A 21,268-nucleotide genomic window follows, 5' to 3' on the forward strand; every position below is an offset into this window, starting at 1 on the left:
GAAATTCTTGAGAATTGCCGTATGGGACTATGGGCCTTGATTAAGACAGAAATCACTTTGTGACATTATTGTTGTACCAGGACATAAATTATATCATTAATATTAGAAAAGCAGAGAATAAATAATAAATTACTATTAACATCAACAAAATTAATTTAGTATATAACACTATGTCTATATCTATAATCCAATACAATTCTAAAGTATCAGCCAACTAAAAAGAGAGAGTACATATCTTGTATCGATCATAAATCACTATGATTAGATAGAATCTCTATGACCTCCCACCGTTCACAACATCCCTTGCATCTCAATGCAGTGGAAGAGTAGAGGCGCTGGTTTCCTTCGGTCAAGTTTTTATAATTATGACACCTTAACTCAAATTCATTGCACAAGAAAAACAGCACAAAATCTCAATCATTAGGATGCATTACAAGAGTATACAACAGTATGAATGAGTATGAAGCTTAGTCTTGTCTTCTTCTTCTCTTCCATGATGGTAAATTGGTGATTAGTTGTGGCTGAAAACTAAGTGCATATGAGACGATGAGAAAAATATAGAAATGCTTTCTAAACAGCCAAAGTTTTTATGATTTACTGTATATATAAAAAGCAACAGGAATGAATAAACCAAAAACCAACACATATAACTAAACTATCACCCAATCACATAAATTGAACAATTTTAAGATTTTCTAGACTACAAAGCAAGAACTATATCTAAGTTAGTGGGTTTAACTGTATTTTTGAAAGTGAAAATCAACTCTCACAATCCCTAAACATCATATCAGATTTGTTGAGCGAGGTATACAAGTATATATTTTGTGCATATGACATAATTTTCCAAATAAAGACTGAAGCACACAAATTTTGATATTTTAATAAAATACATGTAGCAGGATAAGTAATAAGCTTTCCTCAATTTAATAATGCCACTTCCAACATGATAGAAGGTGATAGTTCAGAGGAAAAAAATCGATTAAAAAAAAAAAAAAAAAAACTCACACTGATCGAACAATATTCACTACTCCCCTGGTATTAAAAGCTCTCTCTCTCTATCTATCTATTATTATTCTACATCACAATAATTGTTTATTTTTCATCTCTCATCACCAAATTAAACTTTTCACTGCAAGTAAACCAAAACAGCTTGAACCAAGCAAATATATAGACTAATTCAAAATTCAAAGTTCTAGTTTTCCGGCACCCCAGTTAAGTTCCTTCAAGATTGGTGTTTTTCGGTACCCAGGTTGTCCCTGATTGTGCAGCAAAGAGATGCTGTAAAATTTGCTCTTGACTTCTCAGGAACTTCTTAAGCTCTACAGTATACAGGCTTTCTTGTTTTTTCATTTTTTTATTACGGGCTAAAAGATTAAACCTTATCTCATTCTTCGAGTACTTCTCAATGCGTTCTTGGATGACGAACTTAACCTTTTGCAGCCAGTCAGAGATGTCCCCCCAAACGCAAGGGTCAATGCTATGAGTCCCTCTTTTAGCCCATCTAGCTAGTACAAGACTCCTTCGTAGGTAAATAGTGCATAAAATGGTAGACATCATCATTCTTGATTGAAGCTTTCAGCTCTTCGGGGACAAAGGGTTCAATTCTAGCAAAACTATTACGTGTTGTAAAAAATGATAATAAAATTGAATTCAAGGCAGTCGAGTAGTTATGAAAAACAAAGGCTAGAATAAGAAACGGCCTAAACACGCTCAAGTGGCTAAGATTGTCAACCCCAGCAAGTCTCTCTCTTCTAAAGGTGGCCAAGGGTGAAGGAAAATAATCTATAAAAATCGAAACCAATTTGTTTTATCAAATTGGCTAAATCAAAGAACAAATGAACAACACTCAATCATAAATCCTATGTAAAGAAGAACACAATGTTGGGAGATGTTTTTACTATATATTAAATACATCAATGAATTATATAGTAGTCTTGAAACCCAAATCATCTCCCATTTAAATACCTCAATGGGTCAAGGAAGGAGCTAGAGAAGATAGAATTTTGAGAACAATAAGCTGCTCTCCTTTTTTTTCTGCCTAAACATTCTGTTATCTCTTCAAATTTCCCCAGATATGTAAAACCTTAAATCAAATTTGGGCGAATTAATTGATAAAATAAAAAAATAATGTCCCAATTTTATTTTTTCGGTCAATTTCTCCAATTTCAGCCTCCATTTTGAAATCTCCTAAATTCTTAACCCCCCAAACCCTTTTTAGGATCTAAATTCGCTGGACAATTTAGAGCATCCCACAAATTTAAGAGCAAATTAGAAATGAATGAACATAAAATGAAATAAAATATTCAAACCTTTTTGCCTTACCTTCAATCTAATTTATTAGAGAAGAAGGAAAGCAGCACAAGATTGTAAAATGGTCTACACGGTTTGAAGAATGATATACCAATCATGGTGGCGTTTGTTGACGACAAGGTGCTCCGACGCAAGTAAACAAAAGCAGCTCTGCTTTTTGTGGGATGATGGGGCAGAAGCAGAGTGTCTTCTTGATATAGCTGACAAGCTCCTTCAGACACGAGAAGCTTCACTTTTGCAATTTCCACAGCCAAGTAGGGGCACCAGTACAAACACGTTGAGCATGCCTTCCTTTCTTTAAACTGGTTTATGTTATTCTTTGTTCTTCCTTGCATGCTCGGGGATCAATCAGACAACTATTTCTGGCTTTCTGCTGGCACTCCTTTCAGCTCTGTACAGAGTCAACAGAGATGTGAAAAAGGAAAAAAAGTCAACTCAAATCTTAGAAGAAGAAGTGGCACAACAGCTTAGTCTTTCCTTTGATCAATTCTTACCATGAGGCTTGAAATTCTAGCTAATTACCAAGGATGAAAAATTGCAACAATAGAAGGTAGTTCTGATTGAATACAGGCTGAATGCAGAGTATGTATTCAACTTCAGAAAATATACAGAGTCAAGAAGTTCTGAGCAAGTTATACAAAATAAACTAAAATAACTCACTTTAAAGTATTTAAGAGGTCATATAATTGTCCATAATCTAAAATTCTAGCTATTCGCAAGAAAGTAGGTGTGGCGGGCATTGTAGATAAATTAAGGGAAAATCGTCTGCGTTGGTTTGGACATGTAAGACGGAGACCCGAGGGTGCACCGGTGCGAAGAGTGGAAGAGTGGGACCATGGAGGGATTAAACGAGGAAGAGGGAGACCAAAGATGACTTGGTTGGAAGGAGTGAGGAAGGATATGAAGTGCATGGATTTACGTGAGGATGAAGTTTTGGATCGTAAGGGATGGAGGAGAAAGATTTATGTTGATGACTACACGGAATAATCAAATTTGGTTCATGTTAGCCGACCCCACTTTTGGGATTAAGGCTTTGATTGATTGATTGATTGATTGATTTAAAATTCTAGCTATAGAGGAACTCCAATTTCCTTATTTTCCTATTTCATCAACTCTTTTACAAGGAACCGAAGTTAAATACATAATCCAAATTGGCTAACATTTCGGAATGAAAGAACTGGATGCTGACTCTTGACAAACAGCTTCATTTACCTAAAAAGGCGGTCTCCTCCAAGAATAAGCAGGGTATGCAGGAGTAAAAACTGCAGAAGACTACCTTTTGTAGCAGAAGCAAAGCAATTTGTCCTGTCATTTTAACTTAATGAGCGGGATCTGGGTTGAACTTCACTGATTCCTTCCTGTAGGGAATATTTCAAGCATTACGATAACCCCAAACTTGAACCCCACTGTGATCATACACTAAAGTACGGTGGCGTTCCAAAGGGAAAGACAAAGAGCAAAAAGAGTCGCCAACAATTTTTAGGAACTTGTAAACCCAAAAGACAATCCAAAGGACCGTCAACTACTCCATAAGGTCTTGAACCAAATAGGGTCCGGGGATGAGGGTACGAATCCAATCTACAAAAGAAAGGACCCGCCCTATAAAATAGGCCTCTACTTTGTTCTGCTCGTATTCATGTGCGCTTTTCGAATAACATACAAACATTATATTGAACCTACCCTGTTTATCTATGTTGGTTGAATATTAATGCACAAATAATACTATTATTGGCGATCACTTGAGTTAAAATCACATTAGCCTAAACCAAATTAATAATTATCTTATTAAGCGTGATTTCAAGTACAAATTCCCTTTAAACTTGCATAAAAGGCGTGATCAAGCAATAACAATAAAACATATCAAGCAACATAATAATAAATCAATAACAATAATGATAATAGCATGATAAGGCATAATAAAGCTTAAATAATAATAGCAAGATCCTAGGCATGATACTAACAAGATTAATAACAAATCCTAGCATGTCACTAAACAATAAAGATCGAAGGTTCAAACCTAACATGGTACTAACATGCTAACATGATACTAGAAAGCATTAAAAGCATCCTAACATGATACTAGGAATATTAAACAATAATAAACAAATCTAAACATGCTTTCTACATTGAAAGAGAGTAATAAGATTACATACTTTGAAGCCTCGTACCTCTTTCTAATAACAAAATACACAAGTTAGTAAACTTCAATGAATATAATAAAGAATAATTAAAAAATCAAATTAAAACCAAATTAAACAAAGTTTTGACTAGTTTTTGATCAAACCCTCAGAAATTATCAACCTTTCACGTCTAGGGCGAAGGCAACTTCGAACTTGGCTAAGAGACTCTAAGTCTTGTGAATGCGGAATATTGTGTGTAAAAAGGCTAGTTTAGAAAGAGAGAGGGAGAAAGAATTAAGCTATATTGCTCAAGAGAGAAAAGAGAGAATTGAGAAAATTAAAGAATAATTGAATGTGAATTGATGATTCTGAATTGATTCAAGAGAACAGGGATTCGGACGCTATTTATAATGAAAATAGTCCGGAAAAATCATAGAATTTGATAAGGAATAAAACTCCACGCTGTCGCCAGGAATTAGCTCTGTCGCGACGCGACAGACTTGTCGTTTGGCGACAACCTGTATTAGCGCGTTTTTCTTCACGCGGAATCCGATCTTTAATCAACTTGATCTACGGAATCCGTACAGAAGATAAAATATATATTTTTAAGATAACAAAACGATATTTTATTCCAAATAAAAATCTATTAAAAATAATTAATTATTAAATCTAATAATATTAGAATTAAAAGGAACCTTCTAGAAACTTCTAGAAAACTATAATTAATCCTAATAATTTTAGGAATAATAATTAACATTGGGCCCTCCTCTAGATCATTGGGCCGTATTTAAAATAATTAACCAGGCCCAGTTTAGTATTTTGGCCATAACTTCCTCAATATTCATCGGAATTGATCTTATAGTATGTCGTTGGAAAGGTCTCTTCGAGCCCCACCCATCTACACTATTATTGGACCTTAATTATAGACCAAACTAAACTGGTTCGGCTATTTTCAAATAAAGTCATTTTCAAAAACAGAGAGAAAAGAATTTAATAAAAACTAAACCGCAACACTCGACTTCCAAACCACTTTCACCTAATTCGATAATAACACAACGTGAAAGGCATTCATCACTGGGTTTGGTTTTGGGGAGACACAATTTGGTGTCTACAGAAGCCCTTACTTTGACTGAGTTTGAAGAAACTTAAGTTTCGAAAAACGAAAGTCAAAGTATCGATAGGGACGGAGAATGATTCAAAACGTTCTGCGATTCCAAATCATTCTTATAACGCCGATACCTGCAAACTAATCATTAGTTAAACAGATAAAAGAGTTAAGAAACGCATATCTTGCACCGTCGAGCACACATCTCTGAGCGTAACCATTTGTTGTTGCTTCATTTGTTGTTTGTGACAACACCCACAGTGCCTCGTGAACGCCATCGTTGAAGATAACCATATGTCGTCGTCTTCAATATTCTTGGTGACAATCCTCCACAGTATTTCGGGAACATCGTCGAAAATAACTGTATGTCGTCATCTTCTAGGTTGTGGCCGTATGTCGCCACGGCAGTGTATCGCCGCTGTAGACAATCTCTTCTTTACCTTGAGGGACCATCGAAGTTGACCTTACTTCGCCATCTCCAAAATTTGTGACACTACCTCGCCACGGCCGTGCTTCGCCACTAGACAACTCCTCTCTATGTTGAGACATTGCCAAAGAATCATTCTGCTTATTGACCCTTAATATATTGTTATTATCGTTATTTTTTATGTTTGTGCCAGTACTTTGGTGCTTTTGCCTTTGTAAACCATTATTTCGGTGCCTCTATTGAACCAATATTTCGGTGCCTTATTTGTTGAACCAATATTTCGGTGCCTTATTATGAGCCAATACTTAGGCGCTTTAAGCTAAGTGAGACGATCTTTCATCAAGTCGATCACTTAGTGCATTTCGATCAAGCTGACTAAATCATGTCAATTTGCTTAAAGGGGCTAACTGGCGTACCAAGGAACCCAAATTACTAAACTAGACCCACAAAACCATAAGGAGGGGCCCATCACTCTTTCCGTCGGATTTCAGGGTGAGGTTAGGTGGCCTGGCCCTGAGTTGCAGTTCGCGCCGCCTAGTGGTTCAGGGGGCGATGATGGACATACTCCACGGAGTAGGACATTTTTCGATACATTCGGCATCCCTCGCGACTTGCGACCTCCGGCGCCATAGTTGTACCTGTGTTTATTTATTTTTGACTTTTGTAGGACTTTGTCTATCTTATTCATATGACTTATGTACTAGGCACTTGTATATATATGCACTTTATTATTTATCAACATTTTATTTGCCTGATTTATTATTATTTTATAACAAATGTGTTGTGCATATGAGTGTGTGAGAAAGTGTAATTTTTGCGCGAAATTTCTGTCATTTTTAATATTAGTGGAGGGTACCGACTCTCTCCCCCAAAAAAAGAAATGAAAAAAGAAAAATGAAGGAAGAAAATATGATAAGCCTAAAATTAATTAAGCTTAATATGATATAATAATAATAATAATAGTGATAATAATAATAATAATAATAATAGTGATAATAATAATAATAGTGATAATAATAATAATAATGATAATAAGGGTGTATGAATAGGAATAGAACAGTAAGTCAAGTCAAAGTCGAAATCAAGTACGTAAAAACACGGTTTCCTACGCGTAATAGGTGTCGCTGCAAAGAAATAGACTGGTGCCGCGTAATTCATCCTGTCGCCACGCGACAATTTTGTCGCCTGGCGACAGACGCGCTTTCCTGTTTCCTACAGGATTTGAAGTCTGCCATGAAAAAAAAGTTATAAATAGCCCCCGAATCATCCGTTTACTGCATAATTTAACCAGTTTATTAATTAGCTAATTAACTAGAAATCATGCCTTTAGCTAAAAGAACTTTTTGTGGATACATGAATGAATGGTGTCGTCATTTAACTGCTAAAGATAAAAAAGTATTAGATATTTGTCATATGGGGGGTATGTTTGGAATCAAGGGGATGAGTCTTGACATTGATTTTATTTATTCTGCCATAGACTATTGGGATATTGATACTCACTGCTTTAGATTTTTCCATGATGAAATATGTCCTTTACCGGAAGAATTTGGAGCCATTATAGGCTATTATTCCACAGGTCTTGCGGTAATGCCTAGAATCAATGAATATTATAATAAAGATTTTGAATGCTTTTTTGATTTGAGGGGTACGACTTTAAAACATATAGTGCATGGGAATATAGTTGATTTGACAGAATTTGCACATTATTTTTATGATAATCCTAATCCTGATTTTCGTGTCTATAAGAGAAGGGCTTTTCTTTATTGCTTGTTTAACCAATTACTCTTAGTTAGTGGTAATGATAATGAAGGCCAATCAATGATTAAATCTGTTATAGAACAAGTTGAATCTGGGAGAAATCCAATGCCGCTAATTGTTGGAGAGACTATGCTATGGTTGGATGCATTAAGAAAGAATCCAAGAGCACCTTTTCGAGGTTCTCCAGTTTTATTACAGGTATAAAATAATTCTATTTTTAATTTACCAAGAATTAAAGAATATTATTCTACACTGTAATACTAATTAAATACATATTTTACAGATATGGCTCATGGAGAGGTTAAATCTTATTAATCCTCCTGACGATATACACACATATGTTCCAAATTGCATAGTCCGGCGAAAGAAACGATTTTTGAAAATAGGTCGCCGTGAGTGGAGCAAGGTGTTTGCTGCCGGTGACTTTACCATAAGCTGGATTGTTCCTTGGTGGAAGATTGAGGCAATGGTTGGTTGCAGTAACCAAGCATATTGTCGTCTCCCGAGCTTGTCAAGATTAACCTTTTATTTCCCTTGTAGAGTTATGAGACAATATGGTCTTGCACAAACCATCCCTATAGGAGATCTCCGCCGTCCTTATGAATTTCCTGTGTCACAAGAGATTGAGCGTTTTGACGGATACTGGAGTGGTAGGCCCTTATGGGAAGTGATTACCCACAAGGAACCACCTTGTTTGTCAAATAAAGTGAAACAATGGCTTGATGGAAGATTCCAAAAATTTCAAGTCAAAATTGAGAAGACCAATGTGAAGGATCGTCTAGGTGACAAAAAGGTCCCTGCTAAAGAACGTCTAGGGGAAAGGATTGAATTCAAAACTCCTATTATGCCAGGAAAGAAAAGTTCTAAGAAAAATCAAGGAAAAAGAAAAGTTGACTCTACAAAGAAGGAAGCTTGGGTAGAGAAGAAACATGGAGTTCTAGTGGAGGGAGAAACCATCTATACTAAGATAGAGTGTAGGTCTTCTAATGGTTGTCTCCTAGCGAAGGTTATGGATCAAGAGGAAGAGAATGAAGACACAAATTGGAAAAGAATCAAGAAAGAGAAAAAAGACTAGAGCATTGCTCTTCCTTTGATTTATTAGACAAAGTTAATTTGTTTTAGTTAATTTTTCAGCTTTTATTTTATCAATAATGTACTTTCTTTATTAATTAATAAAATTTCAGCTTTTATTTTAATTAACTTTCAATTAAAGCAATGAAAACAATTACAACATTTATTTTTCGGAGAATTAATTCGAGTACGGAAGTCGAATAAATTTCCAGAATATGTGAAACTGGTCTAGACACTCGCAGAAAGCTGGCGCTGCTATCTGATTCACTGTCGCTGACCATTTGGCTCTGTCGCCTGGCGACAAAATTGTCGTCTGGCGACAGAGTTTATTTTCTGGCGCCAGTCTTGAAATTTTGCAGACATGCGTTTTTTACTTTGGGGATACAGAATTTGAAGAGATTAAAGTGGCCGCACCCTGTATGGGTTGCCTACGTATCCTTTGCTTAAGGAATCAGGCCAAACGTAGCTCTCTTGAGTATTTCACTCAAGTACTTATGGGTAGTATTTCTTAAGTTGGTCAAGGTTTGTCATGTTTGAAAATTCATTGCCATCCATATCAGTTAATTTAGCCGCGCCCCCTGACAGGATTGTTTTGACAATATATGGTCCGGACCAATTAGGCCTGAATTTGCCTCTTGGATCTAAAACATTTTTTCTTAATGCTTTTAATACCAAGTCCCCAACCTTGATATTTCTAGTCTTGACCTTTTTATTGAAATGTCTAGCCATGCGGGTTTGATAACATTGAGTATGATGTAGAGCTTCTAGTCGCTTTTCATCGAGTAGGATTAGCTCTTCATACCGTGCTCTAGTCCATTCGACTTCATCGAGTTTACTTTCTAACGCGATGCGTAGCGAAGGTATTTCTAACTCTACAGGTTGTACGGCATCCATTCCATACACTAAGTTGAATGGCGTATTTCCTGTTGATGTTCGGATTGACGTGTGATAACCCCACAGTGCGAAGTGAAGTTTGTCAGGCCAATCCTTATAATTTTCAGTCATTTTTTCAATGATCGTTTTCAAATTTTTATTAGCGGCCTCAACTGCTCCATTTGCTTGAGGTCTATAAGGTGAAGAATGGTGATGTTGAATACCATATTTTTGTAGCAATTCTTCACATTCGGCTTGAAAGTGAGTTCCATTGTCACTTATCATTTCATGTGGGACTCCGTATCGACAAATTATGTTTCTTTCGATAAAGAGTGCTACATGTTTGGCGGTGAGTTTGGCATATGATTGTGTTTCCACCCATTTTGTGAAGTAATCTATTGCAACCAAGATGTATTCATGACCTCCTGTTCCGGGAGGTGTAATCTTTCCAATTATGTCTATTCCCCATGTAGAGAAAGGCCATGGTGAAGTGTAGGTGTAGAGAAGAGAAGGTGGGATATGTTGCAAATTTGCGTAAATTTGACATTTAGGGCATCTCTTTACATATTGATGACAATCTCTATTCATGGTAGTCCAGTAATATCCTTCTCGCATTATCTTTTGGACTAGCATTTTGCCATTAACATGTGTTCCACATATACCTTCATGGATTACTCTCATAGCTCTTTGGGCATCCTTTTTGTCTACACATAATAGAGCTCGACCTTTAGGTACCCTTTTGTGTAGTTCATTTCCTATGAATACAAACTGGGAAGCTAAAAGTCTTAATGCTCTTTTCGCTCTTTTGTCCGCATGAGGAGGATATTCTCCTTTGGTGACATAATTTAATATATCTGTGAACCATGGTTCTTCTTCAGGTTCCTCTTCTTGAATCACTTCATCATCTTCTATAGCTTGAATATATGCTGGTTTATGCCTTTTTTCTATGGTTAAAGGCATTTGCTCAATTTCCTTAGGTATTCTGACCATCGAGTCTAGTCTTGCCAAGGCATCGGCGAATTGGTTTTCCTCTCTAGGTAGGTAAGTGTATTCCACTTTTTCCAATTGATCGGTGAGAGTTTCCAAATACGTTTGGTAAGGAGCTAAGCTTTCACTCCTAACCTTCCATCTTTTGGAAATTTGATTAATAATTAGGGAGGAATCTCCAAATATCCGGAGTTTTCTTACGCCTAAGGCTAAAGCGGTTTCGAGGCCTACCACACATGCTTCATATTCGGCTGCGTTGTTGGTGACGTCGAAATCCAATTTAATGGATATAGGGACATGTTCTTCTTTAGGTGATACTAACAAGACTCCTACGCCGCATCCCTTTTGGTTTGAGGCTCCATCAAAATATAGAGTCCATGTATCATCCTCTGTCATCATTAAACTTTCATCTGGGAATTCATTCTCTTCTAAGGGTGCCGAATCTTCTATTGGGAAATCTGCTAGAAAATCCGAGACCACTGATCCTTTAGTCGCCTTTTGAGGCATGAACCTTATATCGAATTGGGTCAAATTTACTATCCATCTTGAGATTCGCCCGTTAAGTGTAGCTCTTTCGAATAGGTATTTAAGGGGGTCCATTCGTGAGACTACGTAAACGGTATGCACGAGCATGTAATGTCTTAATTTAGTTGTGGCCCACACCAGTGCGAGGCACAGCTTTTCCAATGGTGTGTAGCGTGTTTCATACTCGAGCATCTTCTTACTTAGGTAATAAATAGCATTTTCTTTGCTTTCTACCTCTTGTGCAAGCATAGCTCCCATTGTTTCCTTTGTGACGGTTAAGTATAGTCTTAAGGGTATTCCGGGGAGTGCTGGAGCTAATACATGAGGATTCGAGAGATAGGCTTTGATCTTTTCAAAGGCTTTTTGACACTCATCGTCCCATATGATTGGTACATTTTTCGTAAGCTTCTTGAATATTGGTTCGCATATCGTGGTTAACTTGGATATGAACCTACTTATGTATTGCAACCGGCCAATAAATCCCCGAATTTGCTTTTCGGTTTTGGGCGGTGGCATGGACATGATTGCTTTAATTTTGGTGGGATCTATCTCTATTCCTCTAGAGCTTATGACATATCCCAAGAGTTTCCCTGAGGTAACTCCAAAAGCACATTTGGAGGGGTTTAATCTCATGTTGTATTTTCTTAGTCTTTCAAAGAACTTTTTTAAGGCTATTGGGTGTCCTTGGCGGTCTTTTGATTTTACAATCATGTCATCCACATAGACCTCCACTTCTTTATGCATCATATCATGGAGTAGGGCAGTTGCTGCTCGTTGGTAAGTAGCACCCGCGTTTTTAACCCGAATGGCATTACCGTGTAGCAATAAGTACCCCAAGGTGTTATGAATGTTGTCTTTTCCATATCTTCTTCGGCCATGAGGATTTGATTGTATCCTGCGTACCCATCCATAAATGAGAGAAGTGCATGATTTGCTGTGTTATCTACCAAAATATCGATGTGTGGTAAAGGGAAGTCGTCCTTTGGACTTGCCTTATTTAAATCTCGATAGTCGACACACATTCGAACTCTACCATCTTTTTTCGGAACCGGGACAACATTGGCGACCCATTCGGGGTATTTGGATACCCTGATAAAACCTGCAGTTATTTGTTTTTGTACTTCTTTTTTTATTTTAAGAGCCACGTCGGGTTTCATTCGACGTAACTTTTGTTTTACAGGTTTCATTCCTGGAATTAATGGCATTGTGTGTTGAGCTATTTCTCTATTAATGCCCGGCATATCTTCGTATGACCAAGCGAATACATCGATAAATTCTTTAAGTAGATTAATTAAATCGGTTCTTTCTTCTTTGTTTAGTGTTAGTCCGATTTTAACTTCTCTTTTAATGGTTGGATCTTTTGAGATATCAACCGTTTCTGTATCCTCAATTATTGGTGTCTTATTTTCAAGTGTTTCCATTGCTTTAATTATTTCTTTATCATTTTCATCATTAGTTAAGCAATGCTCGTCATCTTTAGATAAAGAAGAACAAGAAGAATACGGGGAAGAAGACGTATTATTAAATTCAGAAATCATTACATCAAATAAAGAAATGTCCGTCGGGACTTGATTGCTAACTATCCTAGGAGTAGAAATAGAAGATGAGGGTGCTACAACTAAAGACTTAGAAGACTCGATAGGGGAAGACTCTAACTCAGACTCTGACTCAGACGATTCTTCGAACATTGGTCCTTGTCCTGAAACATCCTCATCGTCACTGTCCCATACTCCATTAATCATGGCATCTTGTGTAAGTTGAACTAATTTCTTCTCATCAATCAAACGTTGAACCAAGTCCTTAAACTTGAAGCATTGCTCTATTGTATGTCCCCCTGATTGATGATATGAACAATAATATTTGTCTATTCTTTTCAGTGATTCAAATGGTCTTGGTTCGAGAGGTTGAACTTTTCCATTCTCGAAGAGCATTTTGAACATGTTTGTGTATGACGTCCCAATTGGAGTATATTTTCTATTATTCTTTTTGGGAGTGTCAATTACTTGGAGAGAAAAATGTTTCTTTTGTTTAGATGGGGGTCTACTTCTAAGTAACTCATTTTTCTCTTTTATAGCCTCAAAGGTTTGTGAGATCAACTTTTTCAATTCTGTCAATATTAATGTCAATGCCACTACTTCTTGCTTGGTTGCAGGTTCCTGGCCATGGAATTCGAGAGCATCTTCGAAGATTTCTTCTTCAATGGTCTCGATAGGCTCTATGAGGCTAGATGGATCCTCTTGGTTTTCTTCGTCGGAAATAGCTAAGGAATCCGACAGCGGTGCGGTATTGATACTTTGTTTCTTGCTTGCAGGAGGCAATGGAAGCTTGTTACTATCGATCAAGTCTTGAATGGCTTCCTTTAGTCTCCAACAATTTTCTGTAGGATGACCCCTACCTTGGTGATATTTGCAATGTGCATTTGGGTTCCAGCTAGCCGTTCTCCTTTCGACAGGTGGGTCCCCAAATGGTCCAATAGGAGTTATAAGACCTTTTGCATGTAAGCGATCAAATGCGGTGTCATAACTCATACCAATAGGAGTATAATTCTTCCTAAATGGTTTCTTTTGTCCTTGATTATTATTCATTGCCAAAACTTCGTTTAGAGGAAAAGTGCTAACATTATTTGAGTGGGTAGATTTGGATGAAGAAGGATTGTCGTTCTTCTTATTTTTCCAGCCACTACTTAAGTTGTTATTAGCAACTTTTTGTTTAGCAAGGTCATCTTCAATACTAATTCCAATATCATATACAGCTTTGAAAGTGTTTAAGTTGCTTTGGTACTTAAGGTGCTTAGAGTATTTTTCTTGGAGGTTCTTAATGAACATTCTAACGGATTCTTTTTCACTAGGCACTTCAACCATTTTTGCAGTAGTTTCCCTCCATTTATTAAAGAAGGAGGTGAAACCTTCATTTTCTTTTTGTTTTAACATTTCTAATTCTCTATGATCGGTTTCAACTTGTATATTGCATTTATACCTTTCAATGAAAGCGCTCACAATGGATTTCCAACTAGAGGTTTTTTCTTTATCAAGTGAAAAGTACCACTGTTGACATACAGCTTCTAAGGATAATGAAAATACAGAATGAAATGCTTTTCTATCTGTCCCCTTAATACTCATTACAGTTTCAAAAGCTCTTAAATGAAAATAAGGATTGTCCATAGCCTTGAATTTAGGGATGTCATTGGGATTGAACTTTTGTGGGAGAAGGTCCTTATCCACCGAGACCCCTTGGGAGCTAATCTCTTGAAATCTAAAGTCGTTGGACAATTTGCCCAAGCTTTCCTGGATTAGGTCCATTTGTTTTTGTTTTTCAGGATTACTTATTTGCAGCGATAGGTTTTGCAACATTTCAGCCAAGTTGGCTACCTGTCCCTTGACTTCATTAAGTTCTTCTTGACTAGCCATTGCCTTCTTAGCTTTCCTTTTCCTACCGATTGGTTTGTCAAAAAGTAAGACTTGAACAAAAGTGTTGTCCTTGATTAAACGCCCTTCCTTTCTTGACCACGCGCTGTAATTTAAACCATATTTGTTTTAATACTTGACTCTAATTGACTTGACTTTATGTTCAAAAGATTAAAAGAAAAAGAAAAAAACGGGGTATATATTTTAAGGGAATTTAAAAAAATTGGAGGATTAATATCCGACTTACCCCCCTAAAAAAATGACGGAAAACACGCATTCAAGACTCTCTAGACATGGTCATAATGTGACAAACATGTTATGTGTGTGTTTTATGTGTATGTGTGTGACATGCTTTGACTACTAGTGTATGACCATGGGACTTTAAGTGTCTAAACTCAATTTAAGACTTAAACATGGTTTGAACCATTAATAAATCGATTGATCTGATTAGTAGACTGTTAATTAGACTCGTCATGATGACTCGAGCAAGAAAACTGGACTGTCGCTAAAACGACAGAACTGTCGCCACTGTTTAGAGCCTGTCGCCAGACGACAAAATTGTCGCCAGGCGACAGACACTAAACTGCAGCGCCACAGTCCAAATTCCTGCGCCATTGCTGGAACATTAATCTGGACTGTTTCCAGTAATTTTACTCTAAATGGACATACCTAAAGTCGTACTAAGTCGAATTGATTAATTTATTAACCTTTAATTAATTCAAAATTAATTAATTAATTAGACAAAGTCCTTTTAGTCATTAGTCAATTTATTTAGTCTTTAACACAAGTCAAACAAACGGTTAACACATATATAATAAATACAAGCAAGGGTGCACAAGTAGTTCACATAGTCACAAGATGAGTTTGCAACCTAACCATGGCTCTAGTTCTCTAAAGTTCGAGGATATGAGTTAAGTCAAAAAGGTCCATGGTTAAGAATCCATATGCATTGCACACAAGCCTACCGGGAGGGTTGGAGCAAATGGACAGGATTCCGCGAGTTCGTGATGAAATCAAACTCGACTCCATGGTTTGGTGGATTCACAAACATTACACGTACCCAAATCTGAACTTTGCACATGATAGTGGAATATTCCATTGGGCAGGTGAAGCAGGAACCCCCAGAGGGTTATTTCCATATGTAGAACACATATGGGTTCAGAAAAGTGAGAAAATGACTCAATCAATAAGCAAAATCGAGCCAACAACACTAGAAATGGTCAAAGCAAGAAGGCAGACCCCTGGCTCGGTATTGGAAGAACTTGGCGCCAGACTACAGGGACTGTCGCCGCAAAAAAGCTTCTGTCGCCAAGCGACAGAAACTTTTTACGGGCGACAAGCCCTGTTTTCTAGACGCTAGTTCCTACATGCCTTGGCAAGTTTCTGTGTTCTTCGAATTTTCCAGATTTCGCATCATCTTTTCGATTCTAGTCATGAAAGATATTTCTCAAATTTCCTACGTGTAAAATTCCTATGGATTGACTCATGGGGTGCTCCCATGAGGACCTTTTAATGCATATGACAATAATGTTAATCAAATCACGCACATGAAATACATAGAATTTTTCGAGTCTCATCCGCTCATTCTAAATAATTGCCAAAATTAAATAAATTTCAGGAATATAAATAGAAATCCTCCCCAGCGGAGTCGCCAAAAACTGTAGGGAATATTTCAAGCATTATGATAACCCCAAACTTGAACCCCACTGTGATCATACACTAAAGTACGGTGGCGTTCCAAAGGGAAAGACAAAGAGCAAAAAGAGTCGCCAACAAGTTTTAGGAACTTGTAAACCCAAAAGACAATCCAAAGGACTGTCAACTACTCTATAAGGTCTTGAACCAAATAGGGTCCGGGGATGAGGGTACGAATCCAATCTACAAAAGAAAGGACCCGCCCTATAAAATAGGCCTCTACTTTGTTCTGCTCGTATTCATGTGCGCTTTTCGAATAACATACAAACATTATATTGAACCTACCCTGTTTATCTATGTTGGTTGAATATTAATGCACAAATAATACTATTATTGGCGATCACTTGAGTTAAAATTACATTAGCCTAAACCAAATTAATAATTATCTTATTAAGCGTGATTTCAAGTACAAATTCCCTTTAAACCTGCATAAAAGGCGTGATCAAGCAATAACAATAAAACATATCAAGCAACATAATAATAAATCAATAACAATAATGATAATAGCATGATAAGGCATAATAAAGCTTAAATAATAATAGCAAGATCCTAGGCATGATACTAACAAGATTAATAACAAATCCTAGCATGTCACTAAACAATAAAGATCGAAGGTTCAAACCTAACATGGTACTAACATGCTAACATGATACTAGAAAGCATTAAAAGCATCCTAACATGATACTAGGAATATTAAACAATAATAAACAAATCTAAACATGCTTTCTACATTGAAAGAGAGTAATAAGATTACATACTTTGAAGCCTCGTACCTCTTTCTAATAACAAAATACACAAGTTAGTAAACTTCAATGAAAATAATAAAGAATAATTAAAGAATCAAATTAAAACCAAATTAAACAAAGTTTTGACTAGTTTTGGACCAAACCCTCAGAAATTATCAACCTTTCACGTTTAGGGCAAAGGCAACTTCGAACTTGGCTAAGAGACTCTAAGTCTTGTGAATGCGGAATATTGTGTGTAAAAAGGCTAGTTTAGAAAGAGAGAGGGAGAAAGAATTAAGCTATATTGCTCACAAGAGAAAAGAGAGAATTGAGAAAATTAAAGAATAATTGAATGTGAATTGATGATTCTGAATTGATTCAAGAGAACAGGGATTCGGACGCTATTTATAATGAAAATAGTCCGGAAAAATCATAGAATTTGATAAGGAATAAAACTCCACGCTGTCGCCAGGAATTAGCTCTGTCGCGACGCGACAATGTCTGTCGCGAGGCGACAGGGTCTGTCGCGTGGCGACAGACTTGTCGTTTGGCGACAACCTGTATTAGCGCGTTTTTCTTCACGCGGAATCCGATCTTTAATCAACTTGATCTACGGAATCCGTACAGAAGATAAAATATATATTTTTAAGATAACAAAACGATATTTTATTCCAAATAAAAATCTATTAAAAATAATTAATTATTAAATCTAATAATATTAGAATTAAAAGGAACCTTCTAGAAACTTCTAGAAAACTATAATTAATCCTAATAATTTTAGGAATAATAATTAACATTGGGCCCTCCTCTAGATCATTGGGTCGTATTTAAAATAATTAACCAGGCCCAGTTTAGTATTTTGGCCATAACTTCCTCAATATTCATCGGACCTTAATTATGGACCAAACTAAACTGGTTCGGCTATTTTCAAATAAAGTCATTTTCAAAAACAGAGAGAAAAGAATTTAATAAAAACTAAACCGCAACACTCGACTTCCAAACCACTTTCACCTAATTCGATAATAACACAACGTGAAAGGCATTCATCACTGGGTTTGGTTTTGGGGAGACACAATTTGGTGTCTACACTTCCAGATGAGCTCTTTCACATTCTCTTCTGTCAAGGATGATTGCTCGAAATCAAAGCGGAAAGGTGCTGAGCAGATGGGCTCATCATTGATGTCATGGAGGGAGGCTAAGTATGGGTGACACAGTGCCTTGTCCACTGCAAACAGATTAGCACACAAGGAAACTTAATCAAAGAGGAACCAAGAGAGTTGCATAACGGGGGAAGAAAGCATCCATTTGGCAAGCAGATGTTTGGGTCTCTAAGCTCATCAAAAAAGGGATGAGTCAAAGCTCGTAACAAAACCCATCTCACCCCAGTCACAGCCCTCCCCAATTCAACATAACTAATTGATCATGTCATTAAACTTCTATATAACACCATGATTCCAAGCAGAATAGTCCCATCAATAGTTAAAGCCTTAAACCCTCTCAACCAAATGCCTTCCTTTCTTTAAACTTGATTCCATTATTGTTTGTTATTCAGATTCATAATTGGCTTAAGTTTGTAAATTTTAATAGTTGATTTATACAAACATAAGAAACCATTTGATTCCCAATTCCAATGTACACTGGAGCAAATCAAATTGTATTCTATGTACACCGGAACAAAACACCTTAAAAACACCATCATCAACGTCTAAGCTAGGGAAAACAAGAGAATGAGGGGAAGTCTTGGCCAATATTGTACCTCAATTTTCAGTATCTAACCTATAATTGCCAATCATAATCGAAAGTGGGGAAGTTGTATTCAATAACCCAGAAAATAAAAATTGAATTAATATAAGAAACAAAATATGCAGAATAGGCAACAACAATTATCATACCTTTTGCAATTTTGGATAAAAGACAATACGACGAAGACCCATTTGAATTAGACCCAGTTGACTCGGTGGTTGAGTTTGCTACTCAGATTCAACTGCTGCGGCCCATAGGCAACCAGTTTGCCTCCCTTTCCGTCTTTCATCTACTCCCACTGTACTCCGCCATCTCCTCCTCCCTTTCCGGTGACTTGATGTTCTAGATTGCGGTGGTCACGCCTGCATCTTTTAATTTTCCCATCTAAACTAAATTAAATAAATTCATGAAGTGAATTAGAAAAATTAATTGAAACAAAATATTATACAGTAATTAACATTAACAAAAATACCCACCATGAAATCTATCTCATATTCATTTTCTCTGTGATTATCTTGTTCAATTGTTGGCAACCATGCTAGTTGATCGATAGAGAGAGAAAGTGAGATGAGAAATCTGAGAAAGAAGAGGAGAGAGGAAAGAAAAGAGGAAAAAAATTAAGCAAATTTACATGAATCATAGAGAGCAAATGTAGAAGACAGACAGGTGGTATCCATCAAACAAAAATAAAAGCAACAAAATAGCAGATTTTTGAAATCCCTCTATGTATTTTGTGAAAGTAACTAAATTGGACTTTGTCACTCTCCACTATATTGGCCCATGGTTAGCTTGGTAGTAAGCAATTTACTTTCAAAGTGTGAAAGATTTGTTTCAGAAGTTAAATGAGGGCAACATTATATGGTTCTAGTTAAAGGGATAAGATTTTATCAAATCAAGAGATTATTTATATAGTTATAGAATCTTTTCTTGCACATGAAACAAACTTTTCTAATGCTTCAATTCATTTTATATTTGTTGTAAATTGAAATTGGATCATTAATTCTATCAAATTGTATTTTCCCAAGTTATTTTTAGGGGATTTTTTTACAATGCTTGATCAAGGATGACATTATTTGTAAGTGAGATTCATGAGAAGAATTTGTGCAATTAATTGCTAGATCAAGGTGTTGTCCTTGATAACAATATATATGTAAATTTTACATAATTATTTTTTTGTGGTAGTGGTCCTTATATATCGTATATTAATCTTATCACGTATTGCCTGTTAAAAGAAATTAAGATCTTATCATTATGTACCATAAAAGATTAGTAAAATTTCCTCTTGCACTCAATAAAAATTGATGCTTCTCAAAAAAAAAAAAAAAAAAAAAAAAAATAAAATAAATAAATAAAAATTGATACATCTAATACACGACGGATGTACGTAGCTTAAGCATGGTTTGTGAAATGTTACCATTTTAAAATTTAATTAGTCTTTTCATATCTGTTATAATATCTCTAATTATTTGATTAGACTGTCTTATAATTAACCAAACCATTTTAATTAAGATGTAACATAAACAAAGATGTTGGATTTGAAAGCACCAGAATCACAAATCAACATAGGAGATGTCTTTGGTGATATTACAAATATGAATAGATAGGAAGTGAGGACAAACAATCGGATCGTCACCCCACAAAATAAAAGGAAAACAAAGCAAAAATGAGCCCACAAAATTTATGCATACTTATCTACTCAGATTTTAGATGTTCATCAAAGATACAGTGTTACTCTGATTGGCAACGCATCCTATGTGATGTTTTGTCTTTTTATGCGTCAACTTGCTAATAAGCTTATTGCTTATACAATTGTGGGCGGGAATAAAGGTTAATGAATTCGGTGTCATGCAAAAATTTCATACAAACATTTGATTGAATTCTTATGTTGGTCGGTCCATCCATTACTCCAATATATGGATTACATGATTATGATATTAAATTTTTAAGAGTTCGGAGATAGTTTCAAATTCGATAATTTGTTATTGCTTTGTACAAAGAAAATAATTTTAAATAAGCTCAGATAAAATAAGTCGATTAGAATGGAGTTGAGACTTATTGATCTTACCATGCACTAATTTTGGCTGACCAATTCCATCAGATGAAGAGTAAAACAAACAAGTGAATACCTACTATTGGTGACAAATTATATCACTTACTAAATTTCATGAAGCATGTAATTCAGCAAGGCTATGGAGAACGTTTCATGACATTGTTAAATTCAAGGTTTTGCACGCAAAACATAGACTACAAATTTCTTATGTACGTATCGGATTATAATTGGTTAGCATCTCGAATAATAGTGGAGCAGTAAATTATACCCCATTTCAATTATTGCGAAGGAGAAATCGGGTTGAAAAAAGATTAATAAGGTGCTTCCAATGTTCATGTGAAGACATATTCTAAGTTTCTTAAGGGACCTAAACCGTGTAATATAGAAGTACACATTGTTGACAAGTAAGATCGATCGAGATGGATGAATGCAAAAATTAAAACAGATACACAATGAGGTTATCTAATAAGACACA

General features: G+C 36.1%; 1 long non-coding RNA gene across 3 annotated transcripts; it reads right to left on the minus strand.

Annotated features, from left to right (window-relative positions):
• Positions 1–118: 118 nt before the first annotated feature.
• On the minus strand, positions 119–19,921 carry LOC145594982 (uncharacterized). Of its 3 annotated transcripts, none has more exons than XR_014102898.1 (4): positions 19,220–19,921; positions 18,893–19,127; positions 17,034–17,054; positions 14,113–14,686 (listed from the first exon to the last, which is right to left on the minus strand). It is a non-coding gene; the product is annotated as an uncharacterized LOC145594982 (long non-coding RNA). The 3 variants fall into 3 exon arrangements; XR_014102896.1 differs by having other exon boundaries at positions 18,893–19,132; XR_014102897.1 differs by lacking the exons at positions 14,113–14,686; positions 17,034–17,054 and adding an exon at positions 119–2,701 and having other exon boundaries at positions 18,893–19,132.
• Between the last annotated feature and the right edge of the window lie 1,347 nt (positions 19,922–21,268).

The sequence above is a fragment of the Chenopodium album genome, chromosome 19 (assembly GCF_948465745.1).
Source record: "Chenopodium album chromosome 19, dcCheAlbu1.1, whole genome shotgun sequence".
Classification (NCBI taxonomy): domain Eukaryota; kingdom Viridiplantae; phylum Streptophyta; class Magnoliopsida; order Caryophyllales; family Amaranthaceae; genus Chenopodium; species Chenopodium album.